The sequence below is a fragment of the Onychomys torridus genome, chromosome 16 (genome assembly GCF_903995425.1).
Source record: "Onychomys torridus chromosome 16, mOncTor1.1, whole genome shotgun sequence".
Classification (NCBI taxonomy): domain Eukaryota; kingdom Metazoa; phylum Chordata; class Mammalia; order Rodentia; family Cricetidae; genus Onychomys; species Onychomys torridus.
The window spans coordinates 32,133,752-32,158,278 of record NC_050458.1 but is presented as its reverse complement, the minus strand read 5'-3'; the positions used below and the strand labels follow the sequence as shown (position 1 = coordinate 32,158,278).

General features: G+C 40.3%; 1 protein-coding gene across 4 annotated transcripts in view; it reads left to right on the top strand.

Annotated features, from left to right (window-relative positions):
- Positions 1–24,527, top strand: part of Lrrc6 (leucine rich repeat containing 6) — a 109,215-nt gene that overhangs the window by 58,855 nt on the left and 25,833 nt on the right. The window lies entirely within an intron of this gene.

Genomic DNA, 24,527 nt, shown 5'->3' with positions numbered 1-24,527 from the left:
CTGACTAATTTCATAAAGAAGTGTGTGACCGATTTTGAAGGGTAGTTGACTGTGATTCATGGAAAGCAGAACAGCTAAGTGGCAAGGAAACAGGAAAGGTGAAGCACATATGTGACTGGAAAGTGATTGTGTGGGGCTGCAGCAGAGGACAAATGACAGAGAGGACAGGAAAAGAGAGCCAGAAGCACATAAGAAAGAAGACATGGATGACCTCAGGCTGAAGCATCACTCTTGATGTCATTTCTTATTGTGGATGTGTTAGAAAAACCAGAGAGACAGCTCCTGGATAAATACAGATGGTATAACAGTTCTATCTGGATTTCTTTCTTCAGTGTGCTCAGTACATACTAGCAGCCAGCCAGATTCTGTTCCAGATGCCAAATGAACCAAGAGACCACAAACAGTTAAAGAAAAATAATTATTTCTGATGGAGCTAGGCACTGTGTTGAAGATAAAACAGACAATAAGATTAAGAGGGTTGACTGAAAGCATGTGACTAGCCCTTTTAGATGGAAACATCCAGAAAGGTACCTATAGAAACATGACATGTGTGGTAATTTGGATAAGAATAGCCCCCATAGGCTCATATATTTGAATGCTTGGACACCAGGGAGTGTAACTGTTTGAAAGGATTAAAGGATTAGAAGGTATGGTCTTGTTGCAGTAGATGTGACTCTGTTGGAGGAAGATGTGTCACTGTGGGTGGAATTTGAGGTTTCAGAAACCCACACCAGGTCCAGTGTCTCTCTTGGCCTGGAGATCAGGAAGTAGCTCTCAGCTACTTCTCCAGTGCCATGTCTGCTTGCATGCTGCCATGATGATATGGACCAAGCCTCTGAAACGATAAGCAAGCTCCCAATTAAATGTTTTCTTTTATGAGTTATCTTGGTCACACTGTCTCTTTGCAGCAATAAAACATTGACAAAGACACCATTTAAACTGAAACTTGAATGATGTATTTGATCCACATATGTAAAGGTGATGGGCTAAGTAGAAAGGAAAGCAAGTAAAAAGAAACTGATGGATGTGAGGTTACTGCATAAAAGAAAAGCATAGAATAATTGAAACATAATGAATGAAGTAGTAAGAAGATGCCAGAAATGCTGGCAGAAGCTACTGTCACATAGTTTTCTGGGCTACAACAAGGAATATGGATATTAGTCCAAGAATCAAGGAAATCTATTGGTAGCTCTTCAGCAGGCATTAAAACCTATGGCTTTTTTTAAAATAAGTATTTTTAAAGAGGTGTGTGTGTGTGTGTGTGTGTGTGTGTGTGTGTGTGTGTGTGTCTGTCTGTCTGTCTGTCTGTCTGTATGCCTGTCTGTCTGTCTCTCATGCACATGGGTGCAGAGCCCAAAGTGGCCATAAGAGGGAGTCAGGTGCCCTGGATCTGGAGTTACAGGTAATTGTGAGCCTCTTAACTGTAGACTAACCATCTTGTTAAATAAGAAACACAGATCCAATTGCAGAGTTAAAAGCCAAGAGGTCAGAGCAATAGCTGAGAGCTGAAAACCTTACCCTTCACTGCTTCTGCTCTCTTTCCTCTCTGCAAGAGACCTACTTCTGTGTGTTTTTTCTTTTTTATAGACTTTCTGTTCTCCTTTCTCATTGGTTGTAAACCCAGCCACATGACCTCCTTGTCACTGCCTGTCTGTACAGACCTCCAGGTCTTCTATGGTTGGTATTGAGATTAAAGGCGTGTGTCGCCATGCTGGCTATATCCTTGAACACACAGAGATCCTGCCTAGCTCTGCCTCCCAAGTGCTGGGGTTAAAGGCATGCACCACCACTGCCCAGCTTCTGCTATAGCTTGCTCTGACCCCAAGGCAACTTTATTAATATACAAATAAAATCACATTTTACAAATAAAGTATCACCACACTCAACATGGATTCTGGGGACTGAAATCAAGTCCTTTGCAAGAGTAATACACTCTCTTTTCGGCTAATCCATCCTTTCAGCCCCATGACCTGTTTAAAGAGGTAATTCTGCCTTCTGTGTGGATTAAGAACCAAAGGGTGGGAAAAGTTGACTCAGAAAATAAAGGTGAGACATCTCTGCAGTGAGGCAGCCTGTTGGGAACTGCCAGACAGTTGATGAATCACCAGATTGAGGATATATTTTGAGGGGGATGCCAAAAAGATGGATGAAAGTCAAAGATGCTTGAACTAACAGTCATATTCTGGTCCTATCAGTTGGGGAGGCCTCTGGAGGATTTGAGGGAAGTGGGTCATAGTCTCATGTAGTGATTTTAAGTAATAAATGCCATGGAGCATCTAGCTGAATTTTTAGGTAGGCGTTCACATATGTCATCCTTGAGCTCAGTGGAAACAACTGTTCAGAGGCAGGGAACTAGAAATTATGAGCTTAGAGATGGTATGTAGGAAACGGGGGTGCTGAAAAGGTTTATATCAGGGTACATATGGAGCAAGTTCACAGTGGGGCAGAGGGAACATAGATTCACTCTGAGATGGAGGAGAGAAAGAGCCAGCAGGCAGCAGTGTGATGAATAATCAGTGGGATGGGAGGACCAACCAAAGTTCAAAGTACCAGAGACGATAGAGAATAAACCTTTTCAAGAAGGAAGCCAAGTCCACGGAAGGTACAGATGTGTTCACTGGATTTGTCCAAAAGGAGGCCACCATGGTGAGAGTCATCTCAGCAGGACAGAGAAACCTGTCAGAATTAGAAACACGGAAGAGAGAAACTTCAGACAACTGGTTTTGGAAATGGTGCTGAAAATGAGAATCGAGTAACAGGCTAGTGTCTACTCAGGGATGAAGATCAAGGGGTGACTTTGAGGCTATCCATGATTTATAAATGGAAGACTCACTGATGTTGAGTGGAAATTGAAGACAGAAATACCCTCTGTGCTTCCCTGGTAGATGAAAGTCCTGGCATTTATAACTTCTAAAGGATGGAAGGATTGTCTCTGTTTACTTTCAGAGTTTTATGCAATTTTCCTTTGATCTCGAAGTTGAACATCTGAAACAGAACTTGATTCTATGACAGACTTAACATAGATGAGAACTCTGAAAAAATGAAAGAAGCCTGATTGAATTTTTTTACTTGTCCCTGTGAAGTATCTGGATTCCTTATTATAAGCTGCTGAGTGAGCTGAAATGTTTACTTCTGTCATCTGTAAACTGCCCCACAAACTGATGTTAACCATACAGAAACAATTGTGTCTTTTATAGGAAGGTAGGAGAAAGTAGACAGGCTTTAAGCAGGTAGAACCAGGGTCTTTCTGAAATGTCATCTTACCTTCAAACCAACTTCTCCTATCAGATGAGCACAGGAAGTAACAGGTATCATATTTCCTGCCCCGTCCCAACTTGCATGAAACAGAAATGGGCAGAAATCAAAGACACAGGCAGAGAATCTCTCATCACCTTGGAACAAAAACCCCTCTAGAATAGGGGTCCAATTAGATGAAGAGTCCATGCAGTCTCGATTAGCTTCATCCTGAAAGATGAAAACATTTTGGCCAAAGGGCTGGTGACAGTTTGTTTGACCTCTCTCATTAGAGCTCATCCTTGCGCTTGGGTGGGGTTCCCTTCTTCAGTGCCCCTTAGGTTTCCAGGAGAAGAACAGATAAAACAGTAATGGGGTTCCTTTGCCAGGGAAGGAAAGGACCATAGGAAGGAGAGTGTCTGCTAGGAAGAATATAAATTTGATTAGCCAATAAGGCTTCCACAGTGATTAAATAGTCCTTCATTTTCCATAGCCAATGTTCCAACAGATTGACCATAGATAATCAATTATGTGTTTTTATTCTGAGGCAAAAAATAGAAAGTAAAATTTGTTGTCAGGCAATAAAAATAACAAACAGTACTTTAACGATCATGTTGTTCTTGGTGGCCACAACAAATTAAAGGGGTGTGTCTATATTAACAGAGGGATCTAAGAGAAAACATAATTACCTCCATACTCATAAGAGATACTTGTGTGACACCATGAGCAGCAGCCCTGCCCCACAATCATGGAAACTTCTAGTGTAACTGACATGACAATGATGTGATAATAACTACTGTTCTTTTTTATTGGGGGGGGCACTTTTCGAGACAAGGTTTCTCTGTGTAATAGCTCTGGCTGTCCTGAAATTTGCTCTGTAGACCAAGCTGGCCTCGAACTCACAGAGGTCCACTTACCTTTGCTTCCCAAGTACTGGGATTAAAGGCCCACACCACCATGGTCCAGCTGATAACTGCTATTCTTAAAGGGAAAGCTAGAGACATGGCTGGGCACCTTGTTCAGGGCGGTAGACAACAGATGCCAAAAATCTTTTTGTCTCTACTTATGAGTCTTTTCAATAAACACAGTCTCCTGTTGACGTTTGCTTTTTGTGGTTTGTGTTGTTTTGGGAGTAAGACTTACTTCTATGACTGGATGAGACTTAAATCCAGGAGTTTTCTACCTTAGCCCCCTGAGGAATAAGATTGCTTCTTGTCTCCATGAAGCTTATTGAGAATCGAATAGAGGTGAGATGGTACAGGTAGACCATGGAGCGCTGGCTCTGGCTTGTTTTCAGTAATAAACTTGGAAAATGTGTTTTTCTGGGAGATTATCCCTTAGAATCATGTGAGAGGGTGTCCAGGTATAGATTAGCCATCTTGTATCCACAGCTCCTTAAAAGAGGAGTCACGAAAATCAGACTTCAGAGAATAAACAATCTCTCACTTAAATTAATAGTTTTTCATTCATGAGCATATAAACTTGACAGCAAATGTTTTTCTAAAAATCATCAAATGCTAATAGAATAAAATTAACTTCATTTATATTTAAAGTGAATGTTACTGAAAACGAACACCTTCATAATGTTGCTTCTGACTAAAACATTTGAAGTACTGACATTGAACCCAGTGAGGTATTCCATGTGTCTGGATTTGCTGACTTATAGGGAAGTTGCATGAGTCTGGCCTGCATTATGATCACTAAGAAAAATGCTTGGAATATTAAAGTATATTGTAAGAATAAATCTCAGTATGTATCCATGAGTGAATTGCTTAAAAAAGCTTTGGTGCATGTAAATCTATATGCTAACTATTATACGTTCATACACAGGGATATGCACATTCGCCATGGGGTGGATGAGCCTGGAGGGTATTTTGCTTAGTGAGATAGGCCAGGCACAGAAAGGACAGGCACAAGCTTCCTTACATGTGGAATGTTTCTGAAAATCAAAAATCAGGGATAGAAAACAAAATGATGGTGAAGATGGGGGTAAATATGGGTGAAGGCCAGCAAAGGACCTACGTGGCTGGATAAAATACAAAGCTTTCACGAGAGCAAGGAAAGGGGTGGGAAGGACAACAGAACAAAATAGAAAGGAGAATAACCCTGGAGAGAAGGAATACCAAGAAAAGCGGTGAAGGCAGAGAGATGGGATGGGAGAAACAGCCAAAACAGAACATGAAAACCCAACGTGGGAACCTAGTCCTCTGTAAGCTAATTTAAAAAATAGTAATTAAATATTCTAAAAGTCCAAAAGCAAAACAGAAAAAAGTGATGATGATAATCCCAGCACTTGGGAGGCAGAGGCAGGCAGATCTCTTTGAGTTTGAGGCCAGCCTGGGCTACAGAGCAAGATCCAGGAAAGGCATAAACCTACACAGAGAAACCTTGTCTCGAAGAAAAAAAAAGAGTGATGAAGAGAAATTGAAAGATGTAGATCTGAAGACAGAGTAAAGACAGAGTAGAATGAATGTAGGATGATTTATTAAGTCTAGAGAAGTAATGTAAATCATAGGAACTAGCATTAGGAAATTTGCATTTGATATCTGCACCATATGAACAGGCTATAGTTGTTCTTGCCATGAAAGGTAACTGTGAGATGATGAATATGCTAATTTTATTGCACTGACCTTCTTGTTATCTACTGTATGCTGCAAGGTCATGTAAACCTTAAATATGCACAGTACATGAAATTCCTTGATACAAGACAACCACACAATTAAGATGCCTTTGGCCTCAAGTAACAGAAATCCCTGATTCAAAGAGGTTTATATAATAAATAAAAATATGTTGCCTCACCTAAAAATGAAAAAAATCAATTCAGTCAGACATAGCATTTCAATTCATTCATAGAATAGTACTGTTAGTATGTTAAGGGAAAGAAGGATTCCCAGGAATACCTAACAATAGTCCTTGGTGTCTTATATTGCATGGATCATCTAACTCAGTGTATCATGAGCTGACATTCAGCAAGTCTTTCTGTGTTATATTTGTAGAGAACACTGCCAAAGGTTGACCTGTTGATTAGGCTTGGATTGGCAATGACCATATCATGTGGATTTGAGGAAATTCAGTGATGAAATTTTTTTTCCCAAGGCACAAACATTTTCATTGATTAAAAAACAAAAAACAAAAAACACCATGTTTTATTTTGTTTTCTTAGTAAGTGGAAATTGAATGTGATACAGGTTAGGCAACTGATCTACCATTGAACCACAACCCCCTACTTCTTATTCTACTTTTTTTTTTTTTTTTTTTTACACTGAGAAAAAGTCTCATTAAATTCTCTGGTCTATCCTTAGACTCACTGTTCAGCCCAGAAAACCTTTGAATTTACAGTCCTCTTGCCTCAGCCTCCTGAGTTGTTGGAATACAGACCGTGTACTGCTAGGCTGGTCTAGCTACATAGTAGACACCTCTTTTGGCATTTCTTCATGATGTCAAAATGATATTTTTCCCTTTTATTACTCATAAAGAAGCATGGATCTGTACAGAATGCTGACAAGTAGGCAAATTCTACCAGTTTAAATCTGTTCCCATCACATAGGTCAAGGCTAAATTTCTGTTGCTAACCTCACTGGGAGCTTAGCTCTCCATTCCTGGAAGCAGCTAGGCTGCCAGAGCCTCCTGGAACTGTCCCACATCTGCTACCCAGTCTGTGCTAGTAGGTGAGCTATTCTGGATTGCGGATACTCAGGTTACAATCTGGTGCATGCTGCCAGACTCCTGTATTTGTTCACCATCTTTGTAACTTAACTTATGGGCACCAGATTTCCAGCATGCAGTGTCCTACTGCACCGCCTGTGCAACCAAGGGCTGTCATCTGGTTAGAAGTGGATCGTTGTAGGGGATGACACCCTGTGACTGTTCACAAAGGCAGCATCATGCAGTGGAAAGTTGATGCCTGGACAATCAAGTAGGAAACTCATCTGACAGGCTTTTCTGGCATGCCCATTGCTCAGTGATATTTCTTCCTGGCTTCCAGAACGCTGTATTCATTAGTCCCTGCTTTGGGAGTGATGGAAATAGATTCTTAGTCATCAGTGTCCATGCCTTTATTATCCTGGATGTATCCAGTCAAGATTAGTGGTGTCATCCGTCCATCAAGGGTCCACTGTTCTTCCATGGAGGAGTTGGAGATTTGTTTTGAGCACAGCATCCTGAATGGCCATTTTATACTAAACATGGATCAGACCATGTCACTTTCCCCACTTCACTCAGAGTTAAAGGTAGCGTTCCCTGATATCTCACCCTTCCCACCTCCCTCCTGGAGCTCATATTTTACCACTTTCCCTCACATCTGCTGACATCATGAACTTCCCTGAGCTTTCACAAGTATGGCACATATCCTGTTGGGGGTGGGTGAGGACTTTACTCCCCCAGCCACTCTCATAAGGTGCCTTGTCCTTCAGGTTTCTTCTCAAGTGTGCTTTGATCAGGGAGGTGGTTTCTGATCCCCTCCATCTGCATTATTTAAATCTCATTCTGCTGTCTTTTCCCTTATAGAGTTCATTGCCTGGTAATGTATATCTCTGTTGCTTCCCCCTGCCCCACAACAATATAAGCTTCTAGAGAACAAATGGTTTGTCTTTTCCAGACGGCCTTATTGCAGTGACCTAGAATGAAACCAGATAAGGCATAGATATATTTTTGAATGTGTGTAGACAGTGGCTGAATTTGAATATTTAAAACATTAATCTCCCCTAATTATCAACTATCTCCAGCTTTTCCCTATTTGTATTATTCAGATTGTGTTTAAAATAAGCCTATCAGATTCTGCCTCCAAAGCAAGCCCACTGTGATTTCTGTTGCCATCCATCTAGATGCAATGAAATGCAATGATTGAAAGCATAGCCTCAAGCAAGAGAATCTATCTGTGTGACCTCTGGAAAATTATTAATTCCTCTATACCTCTGATGTAATATCTATAAAGTGATTATACTAGTTCAGGCCTCAAAAAGTTTTTGTAAGCATGATTTAAACTGATAAAAAAAGCACCTAGAACAGTATTTGGGACATAATGAGTATTTGTATTAAGACACACATAGTTTTAATTAATATTGTTTATTATTATTTATTTGTATTGTACTATAATATCAATTAACATTGTTTTGTAATTATCTTAGCCCACTCCTGTGGCTATAAGAGAATGGCCTGATGACAGACTTATTTGACTCAGAACTCTAATTCTAGAAGAACAAATAGTATAGTGTGAAGATCTGACAAGGATCCCCTGGCTGCATCACAACATGATACATGAAGTTGTATGGAGGGCTCATGGGATTGGAGACAAAGAGTGATGGCCACAGAGAGTGTGTCAAGAGAATCAGAAAGTGGAGAGGCCCCAGGTTTGCCCATTTATAACAGGCTGCTCTTGGGAATGTCACAAGACTTGCATGATGCCTTCGCAAAGGGTCCTTACCCCAGTCATCTCCCAGAAGGCCCCACCTCTTAAAGGCTCCACCACTTGCACTATCATTAGACTGGACAATAAGCTTTGATAGGGACAAACCATATCCAAGCCATGGCACTTTCTGAGATTGCGATGTTTGCAGATTGTAGGAGAGATGAATGGACGCATTTACATTATTAAAGCCGGAAACAGTAACATGCTTCTCCATCGTGACACATAGGTCCCTCAGGAGGTTTTGCCTTTCACTTGTTTTCTGTGCACAGTTGCTGCACATTTGTAAATTTACAGATATACAATCTTAGTTGCTATTTTGAGGGAGACTATTCTTCACATTTTCTCAGAGCTTATGCTCATCCTTCAGCCCGTTTTCCAGATGTGCTCAGGCTCAGTAATATGTATTCGATAGTCCCCTCAACATTTGCCTGGGGATGTTGGGCATGTGATCTCCCCACAGTCCAGCTTAACAAGATTTAACTGAAATTTTGCATGCACTGAGAGGGCTTGCTCACTTGAATCAGGTTAACCTGATTCATTAGTTAAACTCCCATCTAGATTCTCAATTGACAAATTATAGGAGCATTCCATGCTTTATGATTTCCTTTGGGATTTCTTTCAGAATAATTAACTAAGATTAAGGAAGTTGCTGTTGGAACTGAATAGCAAAATGCATTTCCATTTTGGTTGGTGAGCATGTTGTTTGACTCTGTTTACACCAAACACAGGAGGTGAAGGTCACATATTAAGGCCAACCAGACAGACCAAAATTGCATAAAACCCAGACTAACTCCCTCCATATTACTCAGGCACATGTTTCCTTACTCAAATATGCACATGATGTAGCCAACATAGGTGCACTCTTGCTGGGCAGTGGTGGTGCATGCCTTTAACCCCAGCACTCAGGAGGCAGAGTCAGGTGGATCTTTGTGAGTTTGAGGCCAGCCTGGGCTACAGAGTGAGTTCCAGGAAAGACACTAAAGCTACACAGAGAAACCGTGTCTTGAAAAAAAAAAAAAAGATGTGTTCTTATTCTGATTGTTGTGTGGACCTAGAGTGCTCCCTGATCATCTCACTAAGCATGTCCATTGCATTTACAGTGCTATTCTTTTATTTCTCATTTTGAACTTATTCCTGAAATTTCCATCCCTGAGAAAACAGAAGCATTTAAAGGACATTGCCACCTTCTTCAACCTTTCTAGTCCCTCTTTCTGGTCGTAGAAATGTGTGGTCTTTCCAACCCCTTTCTTCCCAGGGGAGTTGGATCTTATTTCCACTTAAGTTTCAAAGAATGATTTCCTCCCCCTTTGGTAATTCTTTTTCTCTGTACTGTTTCAATGAAGTTTGTCTATCTGTATCTTTTACTAAAAACATCCTGGAAAAACTCTCTCTCTCTCTCTCTCTCTCTCTCTCTCTCTCTCTCTCTCTCTCTATATATATATATATATATATATATATATATATATATATATATATATATATATTTCATTAATTAAATTTGCTTTCTGTGCTGGTTAGTTCTAATTGCCACCAACTAAAAGTCACCTGGAAAGAGAGTCTTATTGAGGAATTATCTATATCAGGTTGGTCTATGGGCATGTCTGTAGGGAGCTATCTTAATTGGTAGTTGATACAGGATGACCTAGTCTACTGTGGGCAGCACCATTCCCTAGGCAAGAGTACCGAACAACATATGAAAGTAGAAAGCTAGTTGCGAATGGGATGTGACTAGCTACTTACATACCTGCCTTGACTTCCCTGAAATGATAGATCATTGGATTACAAGCCAAAGAAACTTCATTTATGTTGCTTTTTGATATAGTATTTTATCACAGCCACCAAAATAAAATTGGAGGATTCTTTGACAAATGCATGGACGTATACAGTGCATTCTGATAACTCTCACATCTACTCTCTCTTACCTACCCCCAACCTTGTCAACACCTCCTCCACACTACAGGTCCATTTCTAATATTCATTTCTCTTTTGTTTTGTTTTGTGATCCCTGCTGGATTTAACTAGGGCTGTCTTTTGTACACAGATATGCAACTATCCTGTGAAGCTTGGTGGGCTTATCAGTGTGGATATATCTGAAGCTAATAACTCCCCTTTCCCCCAGAATCCATTAGTAGCCAAATAGTACAGCAAGGGGAGGTTTTGCTCCATTAGCCCTTCTCCTATCTATCATCGGCTGTTGACAGACCCAGTATTGTGACTTGCCACTGCATGTAAGTGTAGCTGCTGTGAGGTCATGACTGAATGCCCGTGTCATGCCTAGAAGATACATTCCACTGCCCTTATCCCTTTCTTCTGGCTCTTGAGTTCTTTTGCTCCTTCTCCTGTGATACTCTGAGCCTAGACTTGATGGCATACATGTCCTATTTAGGGTTGATCACAGAATTGTCCCTTTTTCTCAGCACATTGGGCAGCCAAGAGTCTCTGTATTATGACCATTCAATGTAAAGAGTCAGTTTTCTGATTAAGCTAAGAGTAGCAATTATAGTTCGATGTCATGTACATTTAGCTAAATGATGATATTCAGTTCCCTCCTAGGGCTCATGACATTCACAGGCATGGGTTTTACTGGGATTACAATACCACATGTGAATTCCTTCCTGCAGTGTGTTCCTCAGTTCCAGTAAGAGTGATGTTGGTTGCTACCTTAATGGTTGAGGCACTATGGTAGCAGTGGGCATATCTTTTGGCATCAGTGGGATTTATGGTTCATAGGACTCACAGCTGGGTTAAGACCACTGATACCTTTTCTCCCTAGTACCTACATAGCACCTTTCAACATTATGAAAACTAACGAAAAAGGAGGAATGTTTTCAGTTCAGTTCTGGTGTGACTTCTCTATATCTTATAACCAAGGTATATGATGTCTTTAGCAGTAGTGTTTTATCATCTCATTCTGGTGGACAACCAAGAAGAATGATAAGAACATGTAATTTTAAGGGCCTTTGGGGACCCCTTGATCGAAAATCCAAAACTCATAAAAACAACATATCTGATACTGGGGGTTTTGTTTAATAATCCATGGCTTCTAGGAGTAGTGCTATCTAATCAAGCAAGATTGCTCTTCTAATTCTCATTTTTTTTAGTTTATATTTTTAATTGACTTACAAATAGTAGGCTTCCCTATGGCTTCTTTTAAGTATGAACTTCATTTTGATTAACTACCCACTTCTCCTCTTATTGCCCCAAACGCCAAAACCTGATCAATTCCTTTTATCTACTGTACTCTGCCCACATCTGCCTAACTCCACTTTTTTAAGGCATTCACCACGCAATAGCCCCTTTCTGTTTTCCTGGCTTTTGATAGGTGCTCCATGTTAAACACACAGATCTAAAGAGTTGAAACTAGGATCTACATATGACAGAGAACATGTGGCATTTGTCTTTCTGGGTCTGGGTGCCTTACTCAGTGTACTTTTTTTATTTTCCTCTGTTGGCCTTCAAATTTTATTTTTATGTGTAGCTCAACAAAATTCCATTGTTTATGCACACAGCATTTTCATTATTCATTCATCCATTGATGGACAGCTAGGCTGGTTCTATTTCTTAGCTATTGTGCATAGAACAGCAATGAATGTAGATAAGGAAGTATTTTTGTAGTAAGGCATAGAGTCCTTTGGGTATATGCCCAGAAGTGATATAGATGAGTCACATGATGGTTCTCTTTTTAGCTTTTGAAACATCACCATACCAATATCCATAATGCCTGAAGCAGTGAACAGAGGTTCTTTTTTGCCCACATTTTGGTCACTTGATTTGATGTCTTTCCTCACATTCTTTCAAACCAACTCCAGTAGAGGGGTCATCTCCCTAATTGCCCCCCCCCCTCGAAACATCTCTTGGAGGGCTGTGGTCATCACCACTATGATCTCCTGTGACCATCTCTCATGCTCTAACCAGCTGACATTTGTGCAGGACTATTGTTTGTTTGCTTGCTTTGTTTCTTGCCATTAACCAGCCCCTCTCCTGACCTTTTATGCCACTCTCATGGGGTATTCTCCTAGTGTTCCTAAATGCTTCTGCTCCCTGGTTGTGTTTGAACAGTGTAAATTGGATGCTTCTTTCTCATACAACAGCCTGAAAAGGGGGATGTTCAATTTAGTTTCTAGACAGTTTCTGTTCTTTTATATTCATTATTTGCATAATTTCATGACTTTAAATGTCAGCAGAGCTCCATCATCTGATAGTTTCCAGTAAATAATCATAGGAGCAACAATCATAGTGAGGAGAGTTAAAATATTAGTAGCCTTAGTATCTAAGAACATAATAAACAATTTGTGTCCACTGATCCAGTGGAAAGGCTGAAGATAAGCTTTACTTTTCCATAATTACACAGAAAGCATATGAATTTCAGATTTACTGAATGTGGGGGGAACTCTCCTATATGACCTCCCACTTAGAAATGTGATTCTGAAGGGTCATAATTTCAAATCAAAACAAGAAAGAAGCCATGACTCAGGAAGTCTTATAGACTATCATAGTATCTTAAAATGGTCTTCAGAGTGGGTCTTGAACATGAAGAAAGGGAATCTCATATAAATATTACCTACAAATGGAAATCAGTTCTAGGGGAGCTATGTATGGACAAAGATACCCTCTCCACACACATTCACATGGGCATTTATGATGACTCAACTTTTTTCCTTTTCATAATGATGAGAAACTGATATGTATTCAGTTGAAACCATTCTTCAATTTTTGTTGTTATATCTTAGATATATGTGGTATGATCTTCTCTTGCAATGCAATAATAACAGCTCCTAATTAGTCACACAGTCATATGGGAAAACAACGGATACACTAAAGTATACTGTACTCCTAAATTAGGATGTTCAGTAGGCCATGTTTACTAAGTGCATTTTCAACTGAGTGCAGAATTCATTTCCAATGGGTTTATTGGGACATAACTTCATTGTGAGTTTGAAGAATTTTAGTTTACTTCAAGTGAATATCCATTACACAGAGATAACCCAGACACTCACAGAATATTAGTAAGGGACAGTAGAAATCCAATGAGTATTTTTAATCTGGCCATGCCAGGTTGTTGCTTTTCTTCCTGGAGATGATTATCAGAGTCTCATGGTTATTGTAGCTATTAAATTGTAAGCCATGGACAGTTTCACACTTTTAAACACATCTTAAAATTTTACTCTCTTGGGAGCTGAATATTAGAAACTTGAATATAGCAGTTTATTGGAAGAGTGAAGGATGTTGATCAGGAAGTAGGGAAGGGAAGGAACTAAAAGGCAGTTTTACATTAGGCTAACCACTCCTGTAAGGAAATTAGAGGATATTGTGCAAAACGCATGTGTCAGGACATTTTTATCTGAGAAACAATGGGATTTGGGTATCTGTACACTGGCTGTTGAAATCCACCAGCTGTTGATAACTACTATCTGATATGAGGTGGTAGTTATGTGATAAGCTCCTGGTACTTCAGAAGTGCTGGTAACATAGACCATGTAGTCCTGTGTTGTATCAGGGAAGAGACCCAAGCCACAGAGGTGGAGGTGAGAGCCTGCTAGAAAACACTGCAAGTTCAAAGGGTGTGGTTAGGACATTGACAATGTCTCCTTCAGACATTGATGCTAATTAAATTAGGATGAAAAGGTGAACCTTGAAATGTCTTATAAGAAACCAGAAACTATAAAAATTAAGAATGCTTGCTGTTTACTTTAAGAGTCCCTGGGGCTGGAGAGATGGCTCAGCTGTTAAAGGCTAGGCTCACAACCAAAAATATAAGAGTCCCTGATTCTTAGAGGTTTTTTTTTGTTGTTGTTTTGTTTTGTTTTGTTTTTTTCTGGGTGAGACTGGAGGATGCTTGAATATCAGGCTTGTTATTTGCTCACATTACTATCTGACATGAATGGCACCACTGTCAGTAGAGGCAGGCCTTGTGTGTTTAGCTGGCGATTGGATGGACAGAGGGTTTATTTCAGGTCATTGTTCTTATCTGTGGCTCAAAGGCCCCTCAAACATGTTGATATATCTTATAAAGCTAATGTTCAAAGACAAATCACGATGAATCCTTATTTGTTAGCTGTGCATGTCCATTTTGTCACCATAAGGTCCAGTTTCCTGGGCAACCAGAAGTGGTATCTGAGTCATGTGGTCCTGACTTTCATCATTATTACCCAGTCTATAAGCCCTTAGAAGATATTCCATTGTTGGGCCTATTCTTCTTTCTGTGCCTCCTTCATCACCTTCCTGTTTTCTCCTGATAAGTTTTCATAGTTTCTCAATGCTAGGTCTCTCAAATTTGCTCTTTTCATTGACTCAGTTCAATTAACCGACCTTGACCTTTTCTCTGTAAGTCCTTTCTGGCCAGCACTCTCACTCTTGAAAGAATATTGTGTCTTTTTATCATCTGTGCACACCAGATTGTCATCAGTAGTTGCTTAGGGATGCTGTATTCAGATAGAAACCATGCATAGGCAAAGCTCAGCTCCCTTAGTGTTCGTACCTCTGAGTTCTTTATCTCCAGAGTCTGGCAGCCAGGACTCACAAACCCAGAAATATGCAGCACTAGGCTCTGAGAAACTGAGGCTTATGGCTATGGTCTTTAGAAGCCTGACATCTATCTAGGCGCTCAGGTCAGACCAAACTCTAGACTTTTAGAATTGTTGTCTTGTGGTTCTAGACCCTGACAACTGGAGGCTCATTTTCCCAAGCTTTCAAAACCAGAGACATATAACTGTAGGTACTTATGTCTAAAGCTATTGCTTTGAGCTCTGAGTGATAGCAGCCCAGCACACAACTTGTGTTAAAGCTCCCAAGGTTTGGGTATTAGTACCCCTAGCTTCAAATCTTTGCCAGCTTTCAGGGATCTTTTGTGTTGCTGCCAGATAGGTTTATGGCTAAAAGCCCTGGGAGTTGGCATTTTGTGCAACCATCTTATCTCATTCTACCCATAACGAAGATTGCAAGTAAGCAATAAAAGATGATTTAGGAGAACCTTTAAGGTACTTGATGTTGCAACATGAATGGTAGGGTGTACTGGAGAGGCCTCTTGGACTAACCCCACAGGTTCTAGAAATAGACTCTACATAGCTAGAAATCACATCCTTGCATGCAAAAGTCTTTCAATGCCATCCTTCACAAGCCTTGAATACTTACTAGTCATAAACCTTGAATTGTACTAATCATAGGCTTTTTGAAGAGTCACCAGGGATGTGCGATTCCTCCCTTCCCAAATGAGAGCAATGGCAAGGTGAGCAGTGTCATAGTAGTGTCTTCCAAATTAGCATGACTAGCCCCAAGTGATTGTGGCTGCAGGAAGGCCTCCTGAAGCAGGAGTTGTACTTGGGGCAACAACTGTGGTTGAGAGGCCCTTGAAGGTAGAGTGAGGTTTCCTCAGAGTGATCATGAATATGAAGAACAACCAGACTTCCTGAGGGACTAAACAGGGACTGCTTAGCCTGACAGCTTCTCACCTAAGGCAACCAAGCATAAAGGAAGGACCTGTCAGCTGTCATTTAAGGAAAGGAATGGCCTACTCTCTACTGCTTTGTTTACTCATTTGTAAGCAGGAAAAGTAGAGGGTACTTAACAATAAAAGCCTAAGAAATTATCCTTCTTAGTAGTATTGAACAGTGCTAAATCCCTAAGCACGTGTCCTTGAGGAGGGTTGACTCTCTCCAGTCTGTCTCTAGATGAACTATATTTTGAGTATGTGTCCCATAACTGTAACTTTATCATTGGAACCTCAGCTCCTTAATGTAGAAGTGTTGGAGGGTGGGGCCTGGAGGGAGGTGTTAAGAACAAAGGGGTAGAGCACTCATGAATGGATTGCTGCCTTCATCCAGGAACAAATTGGCTACAGTAGGAGTACAGTCCTCATTTCTCTCACACCCAAGTTTTCTCCCTTCCTAACTTCCACCATGTTATGAAGTAGAAAGAGTGATCATGAATACCAGCTGCATCCTCTCATTTTATCCTTCTCTGCCTCTAGACTATAAGCCAAAATAAACCTCCTCCTTCTACAAATTACCCAGACTCAGAAAGTGTTATAACAGAAAGGGGATGAAAGCAAGGTATTATTAAGGTGATCCTGTCCTTTTGTGACCAGCCCTCAACTTTCCACATAGCCCCTCCTTCCCACAAAGCAGTGCTGACTGATTAGAAACTCTATCCCAGGAGTTTTCAGCCTCAAAGAAGATGCCAATTTCTCTGTGTTGTGTTTATTCCTCAGACACACTGTCCAAAGAGGAGCCTTGTCATTAGCTCAGTGGCCTCATTCTACTTGAGGAAAAAATGACAGCAACCCTTATTGCAAAGAAAGTATTTTTGTAGGCACTTGATCTTCCATCAATATTTCTAGGAAAGCATAAATGACATTTTCTTTCTTTTGATCTCTGCATCTTTATTGCATTGATCCCAAAGAGCAATTCAAGAAATCTTCCATGTAGATGACAAAGGAACAGAGTAATTAGATAAAAGCATAGTCGAAGACTATAGATTTTATGTGTTTGTTTTTCCATACAAAAAGGTAAAGGAATGTAAAGCCCAACCAACATGGAGCCCAATGTAAAGGGAGCTGGAGGGAGAGGAGACACCTGGAAGCAAGGTTCTTCAGAATTAAGGAGAAAGATAGGCCACCGCTGTAGAGGAGACTCCCAGGGTGATACAGCAGTTGTTCTCAGGTTGGGAAGATGGGGAAGAGACCACACAACCAGGATGCTCTGTGACGGTGAAGGCAATAGCTCTGGAAGAGGATCTGGCTAGCCTTTGTTTCTCAGAAAAACTGGAAACTACAGTCAGAAAGAAAGGATTGGCATGGTCTTCCCAAGGAGAGTCAAAGGTGCTCTTCCCTGCTGTGTTAGAACCATGTAGGATCCAGAAAAGCCCATGAACCTCAGGATAAGGCTTAAAAGCACGAGCATGGACTTCATCACCCACACATCTCACCCTCTATAGCCCCTACTGGTGCTGTCCCACATGCAGAATCTGGCCGTCTCTACCTTCAAAAGCGTTCTTTTGCCAGCATCCCCTTTCCTTGTTGTCTCTGGTGGACTTTAGTGCCTCTGCATGTTTGGAGCACTCAGTCACTATTTTGTGGCACTATTTCAAAGACTTCAGCTCCTTTTAGAGAGGGAGGCCTGGCTAGAGGATGAGCCTCTCCTTTCCTCTTTAACCCAGCACATCCCCAAAGCTAAGGAGACCTCTATGTGGAAATGAGATCATGACCTTGTGCCTTTTCTCCTCAGGATGCTCTATGACTGTCCCAGAACAACCAGACAATTACCCAGAGTCCTTCATTGTACTTAACATTGCAACATGAAAGGCGGGATACACTGGTGAGGCCTCTTAGACTGACCCCACACATTCTCAAAATAGACTCTATATAGACAGAAATCACATCCTTGCATGTGAAAGGCTTTCACTGCTGCCTATGACAAGATTTAAATATTTGCCTGTCACAGGCCAGTTGTATCAATAGTACCAATCACAGGCTTTGTGCTGAGTCAGTGACTGGGGTCTCTCTCCTGGACTCTGCCTCCGGGACTCCTCACAATCATTGTTTCCTGCTGTTGACCACCCTGCAACTCCAACATCATTCTCTGACCCCATGTGGCTGCTCCTCAGGACAGGCTGTTCTCAGACCCTGTGAGGGTGCAAATCTTAACTCCCACCCCCGCTCCCGGCTCCCGCCACTTCGTGTTTGGAGCACTCAGTCACTATTTTGTGGCACTATTTCAAAGACTTCAGCTCCTTTTAGAGAGTGGGGCCTGGCTAGAGGGAGTGAGTAGCTAGGGGCAGACCTTTGAAGTTTGTAGCAAATTCTAGTTCCAACCCGAACTCTTGGCCTTCTGGTCCATGCTGACGAGCCACTACTGCCATGTGGTTGGAGCCACTTGTAGCCACCATGCTTTCTGTCCCCGTCACGACAAACCGACTCCCTCCGAAGCTGTGGGCCAGGATAATTTTCTCTTCTTTTAGCTCGTTTCCGTCACATTCCATCGCAGCGGCAAGAACAATACCAAATACACAGCCTTTTACTTGTTGCTCACCGTTCCTTCCGGGTCCCTCTCGGGCTTGTGTACTCTTCAAAGCCTTCCCTCGATCTCACTATTTCCTTCAAACATCAGTTTTTAAATGCTGCTCTCCCCACCTCCCGGCCCGCCACAGCCTTTGTTATTGTTGGTCTCCACAGCATTCGTGCTCAGTAGGTTGTGTTTCCTACCACGCCCCCTCCCATTGTAAGATAAGTGCATGAGGGCAAAGATTGTGAGTTGTATTCAATGTTCAATTCCCAAGACCTAGAGGGTTGGCTGGGTCATAGCAGATATCTCCACAAATGTTTATTGAATGAATGAGTAAGTGAGTGAGTGAATGAGTGAGTGAGTGAGTGAGTGAATGAGTGATGGTAACAATCAGGAATTTTTATGGAGTTGAAGAGAGGCTTTTTCCTTTAAGACTGTCTCCAGCAAAGGTGTAAAATGATGTTTTCTTTTTAACCCTCATCATCATTCTTGGTGCTCATTCTAACTTAGTGCAATTCTCTTTTAATCTGAGCCTGCAGTGCATGAATGATCCTCCATAGGGAACAGTCAAATAGATTGCACTTGTCTAAAAGAAAGAATTTAAAAGAACCTAGTGACAGCAATATTTCATCAACTTTTAAAAAGCCACATTGCTGTCTTATATAACTAAGAATAGTGTGTGTATATATATATATACACCAATCACAGCACTTTTAATGTTTTTCCTGGGACAACTCGGGTGGGTAGCTTTGGTCAGAGCTGTATACCCTCATCTTACTTGCTCTTTTGATCACTCTCAAAATTGACCTTTTCCTTGCTGCAGTTACACACTGACCTGAGATAGAATAAACTTAAGAAATGTTCGATTTGTGCAAGTACTTCTTAATCTGTCCAAAGATTTTAATATGCCAATGGTAATTTACATATTTTCTAATATTGTGAATTAATGACTTCCTTTAAATAGAAAAAGAGATCTTGTTCTCCTTGAAGAAGTGGTAAATCATGTGCTTTTCTTATCAGTCTGAACACTGTTAAGGATATGAAAATATTAAATATTTTGTTTAGAAGGCAGTCCTGCTTGCTCAACCCTCATCAGAGAAGCTTCTTCTTTAAGTGGATGGTAATTAGTAGAGACCCACAACTAAACAATGTGCAGAGAGAGAGAGACTCTGGAGCACTCAGCCCTAAGTGGGGTGTCTTATCAAACCCTCCCCTCAAGGCTCAGGGATCTGTGGAGAAGAGGAGCAGAATAATTAGTTGTAAGAGCCAGAGGCTGTGGATGATCCCAATGAAACAATGACTTCCAGACACAGCAGGACTGATAAGCATGACCTCACAGAGACTGTGACAGCAGGCACAAGCCCTGTACAGGTTAAACCAGACAAAATCCCAGCACTGAGAAGACACAAAGTCCCACCCCTGACTAAGGAGCTGTTTGCAATTTATACCTGCTGGGAAAGTGAACACTAGTTTTCTCCATTGGAGTGTCACTGGGTACACCAGCCATACTTCAGGGCAGGCACCATGCTCAGGAGTAGTTGGCCAAGACAAAGTAGATTCCATGCTTTTGTGTGTGTAGAGGGAGGGTGGGGGATGCTTTCTGTTTCATTATGTTTGGTTTGGTTTATTATTTTTTGTCTTACAGGTTTTTGTTTGGTTGGTTGGTTTGATTTTTATATTTTGATTTGTTTTTATTGAGAGAAAGAGAGAGAGCCCGAGCTGGGTGGGTAAGGAGGTGGTGAGGCTATGGGAGGAGTTGGGGGAGAGGAAGAATATGATTGAAGTATAGGATATGAGAAAAAAATTTTAAATAAAAACCCATTAATCCCAGGATGCAATGCTGATACAATAATGAGCACAAATAAGAGTTTATAAAATCCAGATAAACTCTTTTATATTGCATATAAATGTTTGATTAAACAAGAACACATTTCTGAGGATATAAATATATGTGTTAATAAATAAAAGTAGCAAATATAGAACAGTATCGAGAAAATTGATTTTGATCTAAAACTCAAGCTAGACATGATGGCTCATGCCTGTAATTTCTTCTTATTCTCATCCAACTTTTGCTTTTTTGCAATTTTTAAAAATAAAACATAATTACATCATTCACATCTCTCTCTTTCCTCCAACTTTCCCCAAATTCCTGACTTAATCCCTCTCATGGCTTCTTTTTTCTTTAATTGCTATTATTACATATATAAATTAATGCACAAATATATAAATGCAAAAAGAGAGTGATGGGTAGGTAAATGTAATCCAAGTTCATTGTATCATGCACAGAAGTGTCATAATGAGTCCATTACTTTGTACAAACAATATATTGTAATCATAACTTCATATATCAGAAAACTTTTTGAAGATTGGCTATGTATGGTTGCTTGGTGGGTAGATTTAATAGAGATTCCTGAGTCTCAGATTCTAAGAAAGTAGATTTAGTATTAACATGTAGTATATTATTTACATTTTCATTTTAGTTTCTAACTATGAAATTCGTATTACTATTTCAAGTGTCTTCTTAATAAACAAATGATCTAGAAAGACTCAAAAGGAATGATAAAATAAAAACCAGAGATTTTTTTAAATTATGAAATCAAAATGTCAAATATATGTATATGCACACATATAAATATTATATATATCTAAGGGATATATATATATATATATATATATATATATATATATAAACACTTAGTGCCAAGGCAAAAACAGAAAATGTAATTTCCATGATTTAAAATGAATAGTACTTCTTTCCAGAAGTCAGAACTTAAATGCTTACAAGAGAATTATATATATATATACACACACACACACGTGTGTGTGTGTGCGTGTATGTATATATGTATGTATATATTTAGCTAATTATTATAAATACCAGAAATTATGTAATAAGATGAGCTGTTTACAAGTGAAAAAAATTCCTCTGCAGTTGACAGAAGGATTGTTAGAAAATAGTAGTCTATTTTAATTACGTGGCTGAGCCTCATTACTAAGTGCTATTAATACAATGTGATTCAACTCACCCCAATTCCCAAGTAACATAATTGCCTTATGTCAAGGAAGGTTCATATCTAAAAGATGTAGACAGTTTGGAAGTTTTATGCAGAAAAAAATGTGGAGGCATTTCTAGAAATTATTTACCAGGCATGGGTGAGGATGTTAAATGTGTGTACTTAAGCAAAATTGTGATAGACGGAAGACAAGCAGTCACCATAAATAACTGATATGGAAGTTATTAATATCAGATGAGGGAATAATTTATCATGTTCGTCTTTCCAGATGTAGAAGCAGGGTGCTAGAACTCAGCCACGGAGTGCTGTCTGCACAATTCTGAAAAAAATTTAAATTGATGAATTATTAATTAGCCAAGTAAAATATGTATTAAATTCAACTGGCATTTGTTACGCTTGTGGTGTAGATGAAGCTCTATGTGAGTCACTGTGGAAGAGTAAGGAGTCGGGATCTGTGTCCCTCTGCTGCTCCTTCCTGTCCCCTCCATCTTCAGCCCATTGTCATCATCCCTGTAGACTCAGACGTGTCACCAGGCAAGCCCCAGTTCTATGGAGGCTCAGACTCTGGTGGAGACCCTTCCCTTCCACTGGGATTTGAAGCTGCATTGCCAGCTCACAGACTAATGTCATGCCTTAGGAGGACTCTCATGGCTTCCCAAACTCTTCCCTTTTCTCATTATACCCAACACCAGCAGGACCTCCTCTCCTCCATTCATAGACATAATGGGAAGGAACGGGTGTCGCTAGAGGTCCTTGCTGTTTGTTCTAGCCTATAGTCATTTGTTTATTCTGTCACTCATTCTAGAAATTTTAATTATCAGCTGCTATGTGCTGGGCACTTACATTGCATTGTTAGAAGCACAAAGGAAACAGTAGTCTCACACAGATTTAGGTTTCCCCCAGGCTATCCTCATAGAGAGCCTATATGGAGGCTGCCATCATCTTTTCTCCCATAATTCCTTGAGGTGAAGGCCTGGGGAGTGATTCTGTTTCCTAGTTCCACGCCCTCCATCCTCACTCACTCATGCTCTGCTGCTGAACAACTCCCATCTCTATTGTGCATTCATTAGTTTCATATAAGTAGTGGCAATTGTTTTGAATAAACTGTTTTACAAAATCACCCGAAGTGATTACTTTCCCTTGAAGAAATAGTAAAGATGACATTATAAGAAAGCCCGATGATTTAGGGGAGTTAGGTTAAAACATGAAATGGAAAAATTATGGTGAAGTAGAACAAATGTAAATACTTTTTGTATTACCCCAAATACTTTTATTGCACATATTCATGCTGAAACTGAATATAAATAGGTCAGGGAAAGTAAGCAGATTTTAATTAAAGCATGTAAATTGCAAAGCATTAGAGAAATTAATTGCAAACAAAGCCCAGTACCGTTAAGTGGTATTAAAAACTGAGAAAGGTACAGAAAAACATTCAGCAGAGGAACATTGGTAAGCTGGTGGCAGAGAGGCAGACATCTAGCTTGCACCCTTGAGTCCAGAGGACACAGGAAGCTCTACTGGGTGCATCTAAGTAAAGCTGGAGTCACTACAGTTAAATTCCTATCAGTTGAGAAAGCATAGAGCAAAACAGCACTGATTGCACCCAGTCTTTCTCTTTGTAGCCCTTGTTCTTTGTTGTCCCCTTGACTGGGTTCACAATCACCTAGGAGACACATCTCTGGGAGTGCCTGTGAGGAAGTTTCCAAAGAGGTCTAACTCAGGAGAGAAGATCCACCATGAATGCAGGTGGCACCAGCCCCTGGGCATGGGTCCTGGACTGAACAAAGAAAAAAAAAGTAGAAAGTAGCTGTGAGCAAGCATGCATCTCGGTCTGTTGCCTGGATGTGGACGAAGTGTGACCAGCTCCCTCATGCTCTCACCTCTGTAGCCGCAGCTGCTATGCCTTCCACTTTGTGATGGACTGTACCCTCAGACTGTCAGCTGAAATAAACCCTTTCTTAGATAAGTTGCTTTTGTTAGTTATTTTATCACAGCAATAAGGAAAGTAACTGAAGCACTGTGGTGTTCATATTACAAAGGTAGTCTAGAGGTGACTCCCAAACGTCCCTCCACGTTAGGCTGCTCATTATTAGTGTACAAACTATAAGATCCAGAAATATCAATAGAACCAGTGGTACTAGAAGACTCACACACAGTTCTTTCTTTCAGGGAGATAATCGACAAAATGTGAGATGATTTAGTATTGGAATAATATCATGAACATATCCCTTGCCAGAAGACTAAATGTCTTCTTATAAAATATTAATGGCGTTATAGAATATACCTTCAGAGTAAACAAAACCTTGGGAAATTTTTGATTTTGGTTCCCAAAGGAAAAAAAAATTATAGACATTACATTTAATAGTCAACAAAAAGAAAACTAAATATAAAATACAGAGAAAACCAATGAATAAATTTGAGGAACTGGAAATGCAGTTCCAGTGTGCTATTGAATAACAAAGGAAGTAACTTGTAGTCCCACGCTACTTGGGATACAAAATGTATAGATATTGTAAATATTGCAGACATTAGAATAAAGGACATTCTTTCTGTATGCACCTGCCACGTGACAAGCTCCACAAGCACATGTTTAGCAAAGACCTTGCATGCTCCATTTTTTACCCACCAGTGAACCACATCTGCATCCTCACCTGCTTCCGCCAGAGTCATATCCCTCTTAGAAGATGGCACAAGCCTGTCCTAAGTGCCAAAGCCACACATTAGGAGGTATGTGTCACTTACATTTTGGTTGGCACTACCTACCACTTGTCACTTCTGTTAAAACTAAACTACCCGCCCCCAGGCCTTCTCACTGCTCTTTCTAAATATTGAGTCTTTCTTTGTAGAAAAGCCCGAGTTCCCTTTTAAGAGTAT